Source organism: Dioscorea cayenensis, chromosome 5 (assembly GCF_009730915.1).
Source record: "Dioscorea cayenensis subsp. rotundata cultivar TDr96_F1 chromosome 5, TDr96_F1_v2_PseudoChromosome.rev07_lg8_w22 25.fasta, whole genome shotgun sequence".
NCBI lineage: Eukaryota > Viridiplantae > Streptophyta > Magnoliopsida > Dioscoreales > Dioscoreaceae > Dioscorea > Dioscorea cayenensis.
This window is the reverse complement of record NC_052475.1, coordinates 32,293,619-32,308,862: the sequence shown is the minus strand read 5'-3', so window position 1 is coordinate 32,308,862 and position 15,244 is coordinate 32,293,619. Positions and strand designations below refer to the sequence as shown.

Below are 15,244 nucleotides of genomic sequence, written 5' to 3'. Positions count from 1 at the left end.
CATCCAGCTCCTCCAATGCTCTGATCACATCACGTCTTAGAGAATCGAAGCACAAGTAAACAATTTGAAATTCCTCCATGATATGTGCGGTCATCCTCAAATTCATATCATCCCCTCTTTTGATGATTACCCGGTAGCAAATCTTGCTTCGTATGGCTCGCTTCATCAACATCTTAATTTGTTTTTGTTTGGTAAAGACCTTCCGTTCTGGATCATGAAATCGTTTAGAAGTTTTGGCTTTAACTTTTAATTTGTTCCTGGTTTTTTTATCTCAATCTGTAGCTCTGTTCCTCCTTGTTTTAGTTGTTAATAAATAGCTTCTCTGTTTGGAGAGGTAAAGAACGATTTTCTTCTAGGCGGCCAACTATAAAAGTTCAAAGAGGAAGAGGTTTGAAAGTAATTGAACTGTATGATTTTGTGAATACCACCATTTGCAAAGTAATGGTAGGTTAAAGTCTTCTAAGTTCAAGATGCCCCGCCCTCTTTGTTCTTTTTATTTACATAATTTTTTTTCAATTTATCAATCTAGGCCTGAGTATTCAATGTTTGTTCTTGACCCGAGAAAGAGAAAGTTATTTCTGATGCAATTAATTACTTTAATTACCTAGCATTATATATATTTGTTATATTTAACAATTTCTTATGTTTTATTTTGTTTGTTTCGTTTAAAAAAATTTAGATTGGTCATGCGTCACGCTCGTGCTGGGCAGTGGTCTCCCGTAACAAAAACCAAGTCCACTAGCTCTAGCCTAAATTGATTTGACGTAGCAGTTGGGACGAGCTGGGATGATGGGATGAGCTATTAGTGCCTTCTTGCGGTAGATAGTTGGGAATAAATGCATGATTGCTCCATCTTCGATATCATCGAGGGAGATAGCTGCAAACAAACCAGAGCAACACAAGGGAAAAATAAAGTTTGGTGGTTGGTGCCACTCAAACCACCAGCATAGCATTGATATTCTAAAATTTAATTTATAGGCGAGATATGCTCAACTTTCAACTAAATCTAGATAGACAAGAAAGCAAATAGATTAAAGATATATAGATCACCTTATTATAGGAGTCTTAGCGTTCTAGATAGAAAGGCAATTAAGGGGGCAAGGAGATACGGATAGATGATGAGATAGAAATCGAAATCGAGATCGAGATCTTATTCGAAATCGAATTTCAAGCATCCTCCCCGAATTCGTTAAGAGTTCCAAGTCCCAATCCCAAAGCAACGCAAGGAAGATGCCGCACCCGGTGGCCGAGGCCAACGAACGGAGCCCGTTCGGGGACTTAACCCCATCGCAGTTCTACGCCCGGCACTCGGTGAGCCACTCCTCTTCGTCCTTCGTTAATCCGCAGGGTCTCCGGATCTTCACGCAATGGTGGACGCCGCTTCCCCCCGCCGAGATCATCGGAATCGTGGCGGTGATCCATGGATTCACCGGAGAGTCAAGCTGGTTTATCCAGCTCACATCCGTCTACTTCGCCAAGGCTGGGTTCGCTGTGTGCGCCCTGGACCATCAGGGCCATGGCTTTTCGGAGGGGCTTATCGCCCACATTCCCGACATCGAACCAGTTGTAGATGACTGCATCTCCTTCTTCGATTCGTTCCGGGCCAGGTACCCGTCCTCGTTGCCATGCTTCATGTATTCCGAGTCCCTCGGCGGAGCCATCGCCCTACTTATACACTTGCGAGGGGGCCAAGCCGAGGTTGGGATGGCCTCGTGCTCAACGGGGCCATGTGCGGTATCAGCTCCAAGTTCAAGCCGCCGTGGCCCCTGGAGCACCTGCTCTCCATCGTGGCCACGTTGGTCCCGACGTGGCGGGTGGTGCCTACCAGGGGCTCCATCCCGGACTTGTCCTTCAAGGTGGACTGGAAGCGGAAGCTGGCACTGGCGAGCCCCAGGCGCAAGCTGGGGTGGCCCAGAGCAGCCACGGCGCAGGAGCTGATGAGGGTGTGCCGGGAGGTGCAAGGCAAGTTCGAGGAGGTGACGCTACCACTGCTTATCGTGCACGGAGCAGAGGACGTGGTGTGTGACCCAGCCTGCGTCGAGGATCTGTACCGCCGTGCCGCCAGCAGAGACAAGACGCTGCGGATATACCCGGAGATGTGGCACCAGCTCACCGGTGAACCTGAAGAGAACGTGGAGCTCGTTTTCGGGGACATCCTCAATTGGCTTCTCGCCCGAACTTCAACTGCACCCGCCGCGGCTCCTGTAGATCAAGCTCAAACAGATTGATTCCAGTGGTGTCTGTTTTATTTTAAGTATCCTTTGGTTTGTTATGTTTCTCACATTTATCATCCTACATCCCCCGCTTGCTAGTAGGCAAGCTATCAACTTTGCAAAGTTTGCATTGCTTCTAATGTTTTTAATTTTTATCTTTCATATTGACCTGGAAATTTACATCAATTTACCGGAATCGAGTAAGGCTGCAGGCCTTCGCCGGCTATCTTGATATAGTTAGAACGATTTTGCTTTGCAACTTTTGTTGGTTTGTAAGTTGTAGCCGCAACCACTTGGAACTACTTTGTTATTTAAGGTTAGCTTGCTGCTTGCCTTTCACTAGGGATGGTGCTTTTAAGCTCATACGTTTCCTAGATTTAATCCTATAGTCAGATATTTAGAATTGGGAGTGCAGGAACTTTATTTTTCTTCTTCCTATGGTGGTGGGTTATTTGGTCTGGGATGTTTATGGGGGATTATTTTGTCTAGATGAATTGTTAGCCTTCAGCAGCTACAAGTCGTAAGGAAAATTTGTGCAGGAACTTTATTTTTTTTCTTCCTATGGTGGTGGGTTATTTGGTCTGGGATGTTTATGGGGGATTATTTTGTCTAGATGAATTGTTAGCCTTCAGCAGCTACAAGTCGTAAGGAAAATTTGTGCAGGAACTTTATTTTTTTTCTTCCTATGGTGGTGGGTTATTTGGTCTGGGATGTTTATGGGGGATTATTTTGTCTAGATGAATTGTTAGCCTTCAGCAGCTACAAGTCGAAAGGAAAATTTGTCAAATTTTTGCAACTCTTCTTTTGTTTTTTCTCTTGTAACGGGTTTCCCTAAATTAAGTTGCCATAAAAAACAAGGTTGTCAGACCTGGTTCGGGCTTTGACTCGGCCAAGCCTAGGGGTTAAGGGTCGATGGGTTCGACCAGGTTGAACCGGAGTCAATAATAAAATATTTTAAAAATATTATAATAATTAATAATGATAAAAATAATATAACATATTTTAATAATTAAAAACACAATTAAATATTTTTAAAAGTTTAATTATATAGATTTTGTTTTTAAAATATGTAAAATACAAATAAATTTAATATTTGGAATTTAATTTAATATAATATCATTATTTTTTAAAAACATAAAATATTTTAAAAAACTAAATGATTCTATCGGGACTCTCACCCTCTACGGCCGCACCTCTCTCTCTAACTCCCTCACTTACTCCGGCCGCACACCATCTCCTCTCACCATGGTTAGTATTTTTAACCCGTTTGATCCGGCCGGGTCACCGGTTTCCGGGTTAATCGGCCGAGTCATCGGGTTTTTGGCCGAGCTATTATGTGGCCGAGTCAATGCATGTAACCGGATCGGCCTCATGGCCGATTCCCGGTTTTTCCGGTCGAACCGGCTGGGCCGGTTCGGTTTTGACAACCTGGATAAAAACAAGAACTTAATTCATGATCTTTGATTCCCCAATTAATAAGTAAAAAAGATAAAAAAAAAATATTTAAAATGAAATAAATAAAAAAAAATAAGTAAAAAAAAGACCGTAACCACACATCACCCCAATTAGCTTAAGTCATCAATGAGATAGGCCTTGTTTGGATTGGTTTTTGGAAAACCCAAAAGTGTTTTTTTATAAGTTAAGCACTTTTGGGTTCCAAAAATATTGTTTGTATTGGCTTTTCTGAAAAAGCAGAAGCTGTAAAAAAAAGCTGAAAAACAGTTTTTTTCAAAAGCTAGTCATGACCAGCTTATGAAAAAAGCTGTTTTTTAGCTTATTTTTACAGCTTCTGTTCCTACATAAAAGCTAATCCAAACAGAAAATACAAAAAGTGCTTAACTTACTCTGGAGAAGCACCTTTTTTCAGAAGCACTTCTACTAAACTAAAAAAATACACTTTTTTGATAAGACAATCCAAACAAGGCTATAGTTGTGAACACCCCCATTGAAAACTACATAGAACTTAAATGATTGCCACTATACCTAAGTTGCCATAAAAACAAGAACTTAATTCATGATCTTTGATTCCCTGAGTTTTAAAAGGAGGTATTTTTGAAGTCTTGACCAAACAATAAAATTATTCAAGAATGTTATACCAATGGTACGTCGACATGCCGATGCAAATATTAAATACCCAAAAATTGATATAAAAAGTAACTATTGCAATAAATAACCCAAAAATAAAAGTTAATTTTTTTTAATAGATATATCTCATGAGATTTGATTCCCTGGGGTTCTATAAGGAGGAGATAATTTTGAAGCCTTGACGAAACAATAAAATTATTCAAGGATGTGATACCAATGTCATGTTTTTTTTTACATGTAATGTTTTTCGACATTTCCATGCAAATATTGAATGCCCAAAAATTAATATAAAAAGTACCCATTGTAATAAAAACCACAGAAATAAATGTTTTTTTTATTAACGATAAATAATGTAGATGCCAAGTTAACATGCACATTAGCAACTATATCGTTCTTTCTCTCTTAAACCCTAATCGTATAAAGCCTTAAACAATATAAAACTCTACAAAACCCTAAACCCTAAAAATACTAAATAATAAACACGCCAAAACTCTAAATCCAAAATCCTAAAATTAACAGCAAATTCCAAACCTAAACACAAAAACCCTAAATTATTAAATTATAATCCTAAACCCTAAACAATAAACTTGAAGCCTTAAATCTCTAAACTTGTACTCTAAACTCTTAAACCTTAACCTCCAAATTTTAAAATTTGGGAAGTAAAGGACAAAGAGGAACCCTATTATGTAAATATATGTTACTCCATTTATACATTTCGCTTGGTTTAAGAAAATCGATATTTTATGATGGCAAGTATACGGTCATGTATACAGGCGCACACCTACCCACACACCCCTCTGCCAACTCTATATGGTTTTTTGTGCGGCCACATTGTAGCCCGTACGCTTTTCTGGTGATGTTATCCGGATGTATACTTGATATATGTGGATGCACACTTGCCCGTGTCTCTCCCAGGATGAGTTGTGCGGCCTCCTATGCAAGTGTATGATGTCCTTATGACAACAGAACTCTTGCAAATTCAAAAATAACACTTCTTTGTAATTTAGAATGATATAATGACCTCTAAAGACAACAAATACAGATAACCAATGCAAGAAGCCAATTTTAGCATGGGAAATTTTTCAAATCGAGAGAAAAACCACATGACTACTTAAAGCCACTTAAAATACTTCCACTATATCAATAATAGGGTTACAAAAGATTTTTCTCTAGCTAACTAGAGGTATACAAACACAATGACATGTGAATTGAATAGGGGAAGCTCTCAACAACACACACATTCATCATCATCATTCAAAGATGAAAACAATGACTCAAAGGAGAAATTGAAGAAAATCAAACCAGTTGATTAGGAGATTTATTAATAAGAATGATATACCCAAAGCGCGGGCCATGTCTAATGTGATCCGAGCCATAAGATTGATAATATAATCATAAAAAGCATTAGAATAAACTATGCTTTTATTTCAAAACATGGATATATAGGAAAAGCAACTTAAGACTTTAAGTCCACAATATAAATGATCATATCACTTATAAATAATAGATATATGTTCTCCCAAATATTTAGCAATAGCTGAAAAAGAGTTCAAGTTTACAACCCTATCTTAGCTTTAGCTTATATTTAATTAGTAATTACATTAAATAAATACTAAAAAATATTCAATTAATATTCAAAAAGCCCAAGAAGACTTGCGTTTTTAATTTCTAAATGCATTTGTTCCTTGAGCATCAAAATAAGGATGACCATTTGTAGAAAATTATGAAATCAAAAGATAAAATTCTATCCACAACCTAATAAGGCATTTTTAGCAAATTACCAAAAAAAAAAAAAGTTACTAACTTATCCTATATGTATGTTCTACATCAAATTATTGGTGAAATTTAACATATGTAATGTACACTAGTCAAGGATCATCCGAGAGCATAAGCCATATGTGATATTCCTAAAGTAGTTTCTTAGAAATTACAACTAAATTAACGAGATATGTTATATACCTACTCAAGGATCATCAAAGTAAAAAACCAAACCGTACATGATGTTTTTAAAAGCAGTTTCTCACAAATCTAGTTGGTAGTTTCTCACAAATCACAGCTAGATTAGCAAAATATGTTATATGAACTACTCAAGGATCACTGGAGTAAAGAGAGCCATATATGAAGTTTCTAACAATAGATTTTAACCAGACATATGCATATGCTAAGTTGACTAGGAAATAATTAGCCCGATGCATACAACTAGATTACCATTTAATACAACTAATTAAAAATTACTGAACTGCAACATAAGAACTGACATATTTGAGTACTTTAGCTAACAAAATGATTTACGGCTTCTCCTAGTAGCCCAATGCAATTTGTGTGAAATTAAGGTTGGAAGGGTTACAACTACTTAAGATGTTTTATGGTTGAAATTGATGGATAAATAACATAGATGTGGTATTATCAAAACAACTGACCTTATGTAAGGATGCCCTTCCAAAATTTGTGCAATGTAATATTGCCTGCCAGTAAAGTCTACCATCAATTCTTAGCTGATAAAAAAAAAAAGCACCAAAAGATAAAGTTGATTGATTTTTATGAAAACATCATCCCTACTTGACGAAGATCAATCGTGTAGTCATGAACTCGCTTACCATTGCAATAAATAAATAAATAAGCAAGAATTGTCACCAATAATTGTTCACATTACCTTGGCTCTTTTGCATATGCTTGGAAACAACCACTTGATGTTATGCAAATGATAGGCAACATCAGCCCCTCCAAAAATATGATAATATGAGAATCAACTAGTAAAAGGATAATTCTTTAAGTAAAAATAACAAACCTACAGTCATCTAGATATTTAAAAGAAACTAATTTTAGTTTCGTATCCATCTTCAATCCGGCTTCAAAAGCAAATATGCATAATGAAAGAAAGAAGTTACCTTATGTGCATGCACATGTTCATCAAACATAATATCCTTCGAGAAATTCAGCATTTGTTGTCATTTCTTAGCACATATAGGAGATCTTCAAAATAAAAAGCAATTTATATATGCATGATACTTTGAAAAGTTCATATAAAATTAGAACTTACACCTTTTTTGCCCTTCATAAACAACTCACATTAAATCTAGAGCTATTGGCCCTCTTTAATGCAACTAAATTTCCAACTGTCTTCCATGCCAAAAATTTCTAACTACGGTTAACACATATTAAAGGGACTAGATGAAGCATATGCCTACATAGTACATATACTCCCTCCATTTTTAAATATATGTCGTTTTAAGAAAAAAAAATTTATTCCAAAATAGTTGTTGTTTAATAATATCAAGGCAATATTTATTCTTTTTTTCCAATCTTACCCATCTTCAATTTCCTAAGTTATATAAATGAAGAGAGTCATATTTATAGTCTCAAGAAAAATATATGGTTCCAAGAGAGGGATAGTTTAGTAATTTGGTTGATTTTTATGTTAAATTTTAGAAAAATTTAATGATACTCTTAATTCTTGTGCAACATAGTTAAACGATATGTATTTAGGAATAGAGGGAGTAGCTATTTAATACTCAACAAAAGAATCTGATATACTCAATGCCACATCCTATAAAAATTAAAAAACCGTATCTATTAAATAAGTATAATTCCAATGAGAAAGTATTCTTCAAAAATAAGTGTGTCTAATTATAAAAAAAAAAGAAGAAAATATAGGAAAATCAATTTTATTTTCCTCAAAATGTTATGCTAGCACCAAATAGTAGCATACCTATGTCTATCTAGATATTAAAAAATATTATAGAAAAATTAATTTTCTATCCTTCAAAGGTATGATCATGTGAGCGCCAAATAATAATATTATAATTTTAAAAATAAAAATAACAAACCTATAGATATTGGATAGAAAACAAAATTTGACTAACTATAAATATCTTAGGCAAGCTTTGCTAGCAAGCATAAAGCAATAAAACAATAACTTACTTGTTCCTTAGCCCTACTATGAAAAGTGTGGTGTGAGTTTTTAAAGTGTTTGGAGTTCAAATCTTACTAAACACAGTTGTGGTAATGGATTCTCTATTGTGGGATCTGAATTTGTAACCTGAACCTTGTAATACTGAGTTAAGATTCACGGATTTGTAGCCTGAACCCTTGACTAAATACGTTGGTCATAATTGTCAAAAATTAAAAAAACAAATTAAAAAAATAAAAAACCAACCTGAGGTAAACATAAAAAAACTACGTTGATAAGCATTTACCACATACATATTATTGCAGCTTAAAAACCAAACCTCTATTGTAGGTTCCACAATAATAGAATTGAAAAACTAAAAAACATGTTATTGATTAAAAAAAGCTATGAAATAATAAAAAAAAAAATCACCAAGGACAATGAAACATGCCATTGATGAAAAAGATACGCAACAATACATAATAATCACAATGACTAAAATAAGTGAAAGTCTATTACGGTATCACAAAATGCTAGCAACTACTGATTGGTTAATAATAAATAATAATCACAATGGCTAAAATAAGTGAGTCCATTACCGCATCACAAAATGTTAGCAACTACTTATTGGTTGGGTAAAAAATATAGATGTGGATCATAATAAACAAATTTTTGAGTAAAATTGATATACAAAACACAAAGTGAATCGAGTGTTTGGAGCAAAACTACTTAACCAACCACTTGCAATTTTACCTAGGCATCAATGCTCGCAAAAACCCACCTGAATTTTAAAAAGGAAATTGATTACATTACCTTAGCTTCCAGTTAAATATCAAGAACACTTTGTATAAAAAATATTTCAAAAATATTATAGTCTGGGAAAAAAATTACAAATTTTTAATCAGCACATCAATTTGAACAAATTAAACAAATCTAGCAACTATTTTTAACAATTATTCAACAGCTCATTAATGGTTTAATTTTAAATAATAAACATACACATAAAAATCCATGGTGACCAAGAGTCAAATCTCACCAGAAACATAAGACAATTAAGGCCATAGAAAGAGAAACTATTTAAATAAGAAGTTCAAGCATTTGACAATACTTTTAAACAATTATAACTACTTGGAGCAAGAACTTCTAAGGTCTTACCTTGTCACAAAGTTCCAAGCATGATTCCTATCTTAGATTTCTGATGACCACTTCGAGGCCAAGAAAAAGTTTGAATTTCAACTTGGTAGTAATAAAAGATGAAAGCAATTCATCTATGACATATCAAAGAAAAACTTAAGAGTACGACATACGATCATCATGTGAGGTGCAATTTTATGGAGCCCTTCCGTTACGTGATGAACAAAGTTGCTCGAAAGATATCATCAAACTATTATCAATAATAAACAATAAATAATAAATCAACACAAATAATCTAATATTAGTAGTCAAGTTTTAGACAATGGACAGTGGCCAATATCTTATAAAATAATTCCTCAATAGATTTCCTCTACAAAATAATTCATGAAAGTAAAAATATAATGTTTTAGATAGGGGAATAAAATGAAACTTTTCATTAAACAATAAAATTAAGATTTCCTAATAAACTTAATACACTTTATATGCAAAGGCCACAAAGCTACAAGTTATAAAATAGCCAACAACTGCTCCTATACAAGTAAATAATCATGATCAACCAGAGGTACACATTGGACAACACACTAAAAATAGCATGTAAATTCAGGTTAAGCAAGTGGCACCTGTCTTAGTTCAAATGAATTTTAACAATGATATAGTTCATGAAATATATAGCAAAAATATGTGGCCAAATAATGTCACAACTAACTAGTCTGTCAGTTTATGGTTATAAATAAAACTAGTGAACACATGGCCAAAACCAACACTCTTCATTTGAACTCAATGAAAGTACAACGTTTTTGACAATATAATTCCCATAATTATGTGAAACATCCTTACAAACATTGCTTACAACCTAACTGCAATATAAAGATAATAACTTATGCAATAAAATGTGTCAAATATACAATATCATATACAACCAAACAACAGCTAGATCATACGAATATGGGGAATAATCAAGTGAGAAATATAATAAATTTTTTGAAATAAAGAACACATCAAAAATTCAATATTATCTAAAAGAAAACAGGTGATCAATATACAACTAAAGACGATATTAAGAGTTATTTAAAGTGAAAAGCCGCAATCATGATAGCTTCACTTCTACAAATGTATAAATCAGATATGTTGATCATTGTGTGCATGACAACAAATAAAGAACTCATGAGCAAAACATATCTGTTATGTTGGGAAAAATACAATAAAGTTAATAGAATTGTAGGCTTATTAAATAAAAATAACATCCTAGATAACCAGTAGAAAACAAAATACTTCCAATAAAAACTTTAGGCAGGCTTCATAAGCAAGTATGCATAAGTCAAGAAAAAAACACAAACATTTACATATAAGAATAACCTACCTATGTTCATTTTTATAACATTATAACTTTAAATATCAGTTGTGACTTAAGTATATCAATAATTTCAAAAAAATAAAAATAAAAAAAGACAGGTCAAAAGTGATATTAAAACTTTTGCATAAAATTGAAGAATTAGGGACAAACTATAAAGGGGAGATTTTCAAAAAAAGAATCAAAATATCCTAAAACTTAAAGGTGAAAATGGTTAAAAAATAAAAAAAACATGGAGATGGCCATGATGAAAAGGGAATACAAATTTTAAAAAAATTTAAGTGGCAACAAATTTTGTAAGACAGAATTGCCCAAACAGGGAAAACTTCAAAAAAAAAAACTGAGAAGACTTAATTTTCAAAGAAAATAATAATTTTAGAAACAAAAAAAATTTAAAAATGAACCCATCCTTTCAAAGAAAAAAGCACAAAATTGGAATAAATAGAAAAACAAATTAAACATGAAAAACAAATTAAATTTCAGATGAAGAACATGATGAAGAAAGAGAAAAAGAACGTACACAAAGAAGAAGAACAATTAGAACATGAAGAAGAAAGAGTAAGAGTAAAAGATATCTTGGCAATCCACGAAGTCAACCTTACAGCCTCATAATCACAAAAATGCTTGCTAGCATCAACTTTAGAGGAATGTTGTGACAAGTAATCGCTAGCCATACTAGCTATACGTCAGTTTTCCTAAAATCGGCTATTGAAATTCTACATATGATTCATTTAATAATTAAATCAAGTTGACCACAACATCATGGCACTAATCTAGTATATAACTGTTTGCCACTTAGCATAGAAAGCTATATAAAATTTGCATGAAAAGAAAAAGAAGAAAAAAAAAAGGCATTGGAAAAGCACACTTACAAAAAGAGGGAAAAAAAAAAAGAAAGAAAACCAACCCAGTAAGACTGAAATATTGGCATCCTAACTCGTTTCTTTTCCGGGGCACTTCCAACTGGCACGGGGAGCATCAGGACCTTTCTTACATTTACTGCTCCAAGGCTGGAAGGAGAGAAAAACTGATTGATGGAGGGATGGAAGACCTCATCCGGTCAAGGTCAACGACAGGGAAGGAAGAGCCCTGGTATTGCACTTTGCAGAGGAAACATTGTGAGAGGGAATGGAGTATGTGCAAGACCACCATCCAGGAGATGAGGAGGACAGGGACGACTTGAACAATCAATCCTTAGATTTACTTAGGGCAAGAATATGAAGAATTGAAAAATTAAAACTAACTAAAACCAAACTAGTTGAGTAAGTAAACCAATTTTTCAGTTCTTTTTAATGGTTTTAAATTGAGTTTTAGTTTTTTCCCACCCTTAGATATGCTGTTATATATATATATATATATACATATATATGTATGTATGTGTTAGATACATGTATATATGTGTATGTATATCCTGAGTATAGACCATGTACACTATACGTACCTGTACACTTCATCATCTATTTATACATGAGCTTGTCCATTGAGATCAATGGTTCAAGCATTTCTCTCTTCCTCTCACTCTCTAACATGGTATCAGATTAGCTAGGTTGCAGTGGCGTTGAACCCCGCCACTCTTTCTCCGGCGACCGCCGCCGTCCGCTCCGGCCATGCCTATCTCCGACCACGTTTGCCCCTGCCGCGCTAGCGCAAGCGCCTGCGCCCTTGCCTCGCCCTGCGTGCCACCCTGCCGCTGACCAGAAACGCTGCCAGCGCACTCGCACCCGCACGCTCCAGCGCCCACTGCCCAGCGCCTGCGCGCCTGCGCCCCCGCGCCCCTGCCTCGCCCGCCTGCCCCCTGCGCTACCTGCGCCCTGGCGCTCGCCCTCACCCGGCTCGGCCCGCCCCTGCCCCAAAAGCGCCTCCCTGGCCAGATCTGGTCAGCCGACCATATCCCCTTTTTCCTCTCTTTTTTATTTATTGTCTTTGGTGTTATTCTCTTGTTTGAGAATTGTTTTATTTTTTTTTTTATTTCCTTTGTCTGATTGTAAGTTAATTTGAGCATCTTAAAATGGACCTGTACGGACTCAGTGGAGTTCTTCCTAATGTCTGTCACCGCAGTATCTCCCACTCTGATGTGGTGCTTGATGGCACCAATTATATTCCATGGCGGCTTACTCTCAAGCCCATTCTTGATGGCATTCGTGTTCTTTCCCATGTTGACGGTACTTCTACTGCTCCAGCAGCTCCGACAGTCACTGATTCTGCCATTCTCAAAGCTTATGAGCAACAGCTTGAGAAGTGGATTGTCGATGATTCTACGACGCAGATGATTATTTGTCAGACTGTTACCATTGATATTCGCACCCATATTGCAGATCTACCTACTGCTCGTGCGATGTGGAGCTACTTGGAGCGTCGTATCGTAGTTCCGATCGAGCATGCGATCTATACCTTATATCAGGCCCTTGACACTCTGCATCAAGGGGAGGATACTGTTGATCACTACTATAGTAGATTCTGTGGGTTATGGCGCCAGATTGATGCCCTTACACCCTCTCACTGTCCTACCCACACTGCTCAGCTCCTTACTTGTACTGATGAGGCATGCACCGCTCGCCGTTGCCATGAGGAGTCACGACGTATGCTACGCTGCTCATTATGCGCCTCACGTCCCCGAGTTTGAGTCGACCCGGGCCCAGCTGTTACATGCCCCTACCACACACTCCTTAGATGAGGCATTCACTATTGTTCGTGCTGAGGAGACTCGTCTCCGGGCTTCCTTCCCAGGGGGGGCAGTGCACTTGCTGCTACTCGTCCTCCCTCGCCTCCTTCACCCGTTACATCTCGTCCTCTTCTACTTTTTGTTGCTTCTCGGTCTTCTCACCGGGTCGAAGAAGATCGTGACTTGCCACTATTGTGGCAATGTGGGACACTGAGCGTGATCGCGGAAGAAGCGGCGAGGCCTTCCCCGCACGACTTCATCACCGACTCCTCCACTCCCTTCCCACACCTCCTTCTCGGGACGCACTCAAGATCGACTTCCATCGTCTCTCTCCCCGCCGATCGCCAGTAGCTATTGGTGATGCTCGTCGGTTTCAGCCAGATGCATCTCGGGCGACATCTCTACTCGGGTCGAGCACGTTCGGCTCAGTTACTCCACCCACCTGTAGTTCCCCTGCCCCTCTTCGCTTCTGACTCGTGCTAGCTTTCACTGACACATGATGCCACTCATCTTCACCATTCTCATCCTTCTTCCCTTCATACTCGTGTTCGCATTGCTCGATGGCACACTTTTACCCTGCCTCTTCCACTCGGGTCATCTCTCCACTAGTGCTTTCTCCGTCCCTTCACGTATCTCATGTCCCTCATCTATCCACGAACCTTATGTCTCATTAGTCAACTCACTCGATTATGACCTGTCAGTCATTTTGACCGGGACCTCATGTCGTGTGTAGGATCACGATGGAGCGGTGATTGAGTCGGCACCGCTATAGTGGAGTATGACTACTGGATTCCCTTCGCTCTTTCCTCTTGAGCAGTGTCCGCTTCTCATTGTTATGCTCGCTACTATATCACATCATCTGCGGCATCATCGCTCTTGGTCATTTGTAGTCGGTCTCGTATGTCTTCTCTTGTCGATCAGGGTGTCCCTAGGAGCAGCTCTCCTCCTTTCGATGTTGTTTGTTTTTGGTCAGAACTTGGCAAAGCATCAAGCGTCCCCTATCCATTGAGTCGGCCTCAAACTAGGCCCTTTTCGACCTCATTCACTCGATGTTTGGGGTCCCGCTCCTTTTTGTATCTAAAAGGTGGCAATCGATATTATGTTATTTTTTTATTGATGATCACACACGATTTACCTGGTTTATCTTATGAATCATCGTAGTCGACTTTTATCTATATATCGCTCTTTTTACTACTATGGTGCACACTCAGTTCTCTGCCTCTATCAAGACCTTTAGGTCTGATTCTGACGGAGAATACACCTCCCATGCTTTTTCGTACTCCATTTGTCTCTCCGAGGGACACCTTGCCTCAACTATCCCTGTCCCCGGGGCTCATCCTCGAATGGGGTAGCCGAGCGCAAGCACCGCCACATTTTAGAGACAGCTCGAGCTCTCCCCGCTTGGTGCATCTCTTCCTCCTCACTCGGGCCGATCTCTGTCTCACCGCCGCTCACCTTATTAATCTGCAACCATCATCCCATCTTCAGGGTCGTAGTCCCGGTGAGTCCATACATGGAACTCCCCCTCGTTATGATCACCTTCGTGCTTTTGGTTGTCGTTGCTTTGTCTTACTCTCACCTCGGGAGCGGACAAAAACTCACCACCCGGTCGGTTCTTTGTGTTTTTTTCCGGGGTATAGTCTTGAACACAAAGGTTATCGTTAGTTATGACCCGAGTCACTCGTCGCTTTTCGCATCTCTCGAGATGTCACATTTGATGAGACTACTCCTTTTTATGCTTCCCCTTCTACTACATCTACTTCTCCCATCTGCTCCTCTTTCCTTCCTTTTTTTCCTCTCTCATCCATCGAGGATACTCCCCAGCTCCACTACTTCCCCTATTCCATCCCCTTCCTTATCCGTCGATTCCTCATTACTTCCTCTCGATTTATCCTCCCTATTCGTTATAC

General features: G+C 37.6%; 1 long non-coding RNA gene and 1 pseudogene across 1 annotated transcript; one reads left to right on the top strand and one right to left on the bottom strand.

The window, feature by feature from the left end:
- The first annotated feature begins 938 nt into the window (after positions 1-938).
- LOC120262264 lies at positions 939-2,409 on the top strand (annotated as a pseudogene).
- Positions 2,410-6,876: 4,467 nt separating this feature from the next.
- Positions 6,877-11,851, bottom strand: LOC120262003. Its single transcript, XR_005536681.1, has 2 exons — positions 11,580-11,851; positions 6,877-7,271 (listed from the first exon to the last, which is right to left on the bottom strand). It is a non-coding gene; the product is annotated as an uncharacterized LOC120262003 (long non-coding RNA).
- Between the last annotated feature and the right edge of the window lie 3,393 nt (positions 11,852-15,244).